This window comes from Tenrec ecaudatus, chromosome 1 (assembly GCF_050624435.1).
Source record: "Tenrec ecaudatus isolate mTenEca1 chromosome 1, mTenEca1.hap1, whole genome shotgun sequence".
NCBI lineage: Eukaryota > Metazoa > Chordata > Mammalia > Afrosoricida > Tenrecidae > Tenrec > Tenrec ecaudatus.
The window spans coordinates 169693534-169697927 of NC_134530.1; the positions used below are offsets into that span (position 1 = coordinate 169693534).

At 41.8% G+C, this 4394-nt stretch overlaps 1 pseudogene; it reads left to right on the forward strand.

Moving 5' to 3' along the window:
- The first annotated feature begins 566 nt into the window (after window positions 1-566).
- LOC142438501 (olfactory receptor 10J1-like) lies at window positions 567-4053 on the forward strand (annotated as a pseudogene).
- Window positions 4054-4394: the final 341 nt, after the last annotated feature.

The window sequence follows — 4394 nt, forward strand, 5'->3', positions numbered from 1 at the left end:
AATTTGTTTCTCTAGTCTACCCAGACTAGCACACTCCTTGATATAAACCTCTTTCTTATACCCATATGAGTGTCTCTGGATTTGTTTCTCTAGTCTATCTGGCCTAACACAGACTTTAAGCAAAGGGCCTACTTAGACGTCTGAGGAACCTTTGTGGCATAGTTAGTTATGCTTTGCTCTACTAATCACAAGGTCAGCAGTTCAAAACTACCAAGTGAAGGATGAGACTTTCTACTACCATAAAGATTTTCAGACTCAGAAATCCACAGGAGCAGCTCTACTCTCTCTTATAGAGTTGTCATGAGTCGGAATTGATTTGATGGCAGTGAGTATATGTCCCAAGACCAAAGAGAGTGTAGATCTAAATCTGCGATACCTACATTAGTAACAATGAATTTCCAAGGCACCTCTTAGAAAGAAAACGCACCCAATATGCTTATTCAAACAAGTCAAACTCAACTTTAAACCAAAACAAACAAAAAAGACCCCACTTCGTCTATTTTATGTTTCACTTAACATGAGAATATCTCCTAGGCTCCCAAAAGGCCATACCTGGGATTAGATAAATGAACCATGCAATTAACAAGGCCCCCAGGTACCTGCTGTCTGCACCTTTCTATCCCCAAGGTGAGTCTCAGGATGTCTTCAGGGAATAACACCAAGAGCCTCACTGACTGCTCCTTAGAGCACGTTTTCTCTGACTTCAAAAACTTCATCTAAACGGGGTGTTAATGAAGCCTGTGTCCCCCAAGCTTGGCCACATTCTCAGTCATGTATGAATATCAACTACCCACTCAGCTTCAGCCCATGCCATCGATCTCTTGAGAACCTTGCTCTACCCTGCACTGCTGTACTGTAGCCAAGGGGACACAGCATTTCTGTCCTGACTTCTCAGGAGCCACCAACCCAGCTTTCTTGTTGTGCTGCAGTACTAGCAGAAACATGTAAGTACTCATTAGGAAAGGAAAGAAAAATAGCTTATTGATTACAATATAACAGCTCTGATCACAGCTAGGCGGGATTATTCAGAATAATGTGTTTGTTTGCTCATCCTCCTTGATTTTCTTCTTCTTTTTTTTTAATCTCTTCATTTTCTTTGACGAATTTTGGGCTCCATGAGCAGAAAATCCTAAACATAGCATCCTTTCTGTACCTTAAGATAGGTTGCAGTCAGATCAGATGGAACTCTAGCTCAGTATGTTTCAATAGAAAGAATATTGGTCGTTGAAGAAGACAATTCTTGGGTGGGACCTGCTCTTGGGTTGGAAGACATTTAGTGCCATTAATGACCAGTATCATCTGCATTTGTCATTTTAACAGTCACATGACTGGTACACATTTTCTCCCCATTGCTGGACCAATGCTTAGTTTATGTCCAAAGGTTTCATGGAAGATAAATGCCCTCTTTAGCCATATATTTTAATGCCAAATGACTTTTCCTTTTGGGAAATATTTTCCATTTCATCTTTCATTTATTTTAGCATTCTTAGTGTAAATGATTAATAGCTGGTCACCAACTTCTTTTAAAAACATTTTTATAAGGTTAAAGAAGGTCTCTATATTTTCTAGCCCTCAAAAAGAATGATGTAATTTATACAAAAGTTTTTTCTGAATATGCAAAAGCAAATAATAATTTGATTTAAAGACACTGTAGGTGTTTACCATCTAAGATAAGAGGAAAAATGTGGAATATTACCTAAATTGGAGTGATCCTCATCCTTCATGGTTAGCTTCAGAATAACACTGGCTTTTGTATTGGGGATCTGCTTTTGCTCTAGCTCCGGGGCACTGGAATTTGATACACCTTCCCTGGTACAATTACTTACCCCTGCAGAGTAGGTGTATACTGCCTCACAACGTTGTACTGGCTGTAATTTACCTTTGAGTTTAGGAAAGCAAAAGATGTAGCATAGTTTATAACAAGCATGAATCAGTACCATGAACTGTCAGGAGACTTCCATCATTCAGACAGCAACAGGGAGAGGATGGACATTGGTTAAGATTTGCCGTTTCCTTCTTACAAACAACATGAACCTTTCTGAGTCTGCTCTGTTCTGACTTCCTAAAAGATGCGCAAGGGCACGATTCATAGTCTTCAAAGGAAAGCTGCCTCCAATAAATCCCTAAACAAATTGTTTTCAGACATCTAATTTTTACATAATGCTGAGTTGGTGAGATATTCAGAGATGTAAAAATGTGTTGTAAAATTGCTGAATGATTGTGTAAGGACAGATAGCACTAATGGGGACAGGAAATAAATAGGAGAATGTCAGAAGACAGAGAGAAACTGTGTGTGAGTCTGGGTGGACCAGAGAAACAAATCCACAGAAAGTCATATGTATATAAGAGAGAGTTTTATATAAAGGGTAAGTGTACATTAAGAATGTATCCCAATCCAGTGCTGTCCAAGCCCACAAGTCCAACGTTAACCCCATGTCCTATACGGATCTACAAAGTCCTCCTCAATCTCACAAAACACACGCAATGGCGCCAACTGCAGGAGGAAAGCTGAATCAGTGAACGTGTAAGCATCTCAGTGCTGGCAGGGATTTCCCCAGGCTGCTCCTGCACCCAGGGATGTATCAGAGGAGGTCCACGTGGCTTCTCCTCAGCGATGTCTCGCAGGAAGTGAGCCCTGCCAGCTGAGGCAAAGAACCAGCTAAAGCAGCCACACACTGGTCTGACCATCAGAGAGCAAGAGACCAGAGAACAAGAAAAACAAGAATTACCGAGCCATTTAGTCCTCTATCCTTCAATAAAACCCACATGTATTTATCGTCCAGGTTGGCCCAATAAACCTCAACTACCACAAACTGAAAACTGGAATTGGTCTTTAAAGAATGGGACAGACCTAAGTAAAAGGAAAGAATAAAAGGCATTTCCATGGGAGAAGAGTATGAAAACAGAAGGGATGGATGTGGTTATTCAGTGAACAAGCCTGACGCTAGGGTGGACAGGAAATTGTAATAGATCGTCAGGAAGTAATGTTTTGTATGGATTTAAGTAAACCCGGGAATTGACTTTAATCTACAAAGAAATGTCTCCCAAGTTAATAGATAAGAATTTAGTAGTGTGATTATCGTTACTGAAACCATGTAACTATTAGGTTTCTACATTGCAGATTTACTGACCACTCAATGAAGAAAGGCAACCCACTCTCATCTTTGAATTTGTTTTCCAGGGGATTTCCAGCATTCATGAGCACCAGCTCATCCTCTTTGTGGTGTTTCTTGCACTATACATCTTAACCCTGGCAGGCAATGCCATCATTGTGACCATTATTCAGAGTGATCATCATCTTCACACACCCATGTATTTCTTCCTGAGCATACTATCCGCTTCGGAGACTGTCCACATATGTCATTGTCCCAAGGATGTTCTCCAACCTTGTGGGGATGAGGCAGCCTCCCTCATTGGCAGGCTGTGCCACACAGAGGTGCATTTTTCTAACCTATGGCATCACTAGCTGCTTCCTGCCGACAGCAATGGGATATGATCACTAGGGAGCCATCTGAGGTACACTGTTATCATGAACAAGAGGGCATGTGCCCAGTTGGTATGGGGCAATGCAGCATCGGCCTGGTTGTAGCAATGACCCAGGTGACATCTCTATTCAGGCTACCTTTCTGTGGTGCAAAGGTGGCTCATTTCTTCTGTGACATCCAACCTGTGATGAAGCTGTCCTGCATCAACACAAACATCAATGAGATTCTGACTGTGATCATCGGTGTTCTGGTGCTTATTGCACCCATGTGTCTAATGTTCATCTCTTACATGTTCATTATCTCTATCATCCTCAAGATGGCTTCAACTGAGAGCTGGGAGAAAGATTTTGCCACCTGTGCATCCCACTTCACTGTGGTCATTTTCCGCTATGGCTGTGCCTCCATTGCCTACCTCAAGTCCAAGTCAGAGAACACCAGAGAGCAGGATCAGCTGATCTCAGTGACCTACACTGTCATCACCTCCCTACTGAACCCTGTAGTGTACACCCTGAGGAACAAAGAGGTCAAGGATGCTCTGTGCAGGGCCATGGGAAGAAAACACTCCTGAAATGTTGGCAAGTATGCTCCTGAGGCTCTTTGCATCCACTCTACACAGAACTATGAGAATTGGAATTAAATATATTTGGTAAGATTAGATTCTTAAAGACCCACTTTAAGAAGAAGGTGAGGAGAAGAACAGCAAGATCATCCAATCAGGGATCTGAAAATTCTAAATAAGGGCCCCAGTTGAAGCACGGACTTGTGTTTGTGAATAAATGAATGAAGCGATCAGGTGGCATGGGCCAAAGACTTTCCACTTACCTTTGAGTTTCCTTGTGGGTTTCCACCTAATGAAAGCAACCGTAATCTCCTTGAGAAAGCAGAATCCAGAACACTTTTTATAACTAC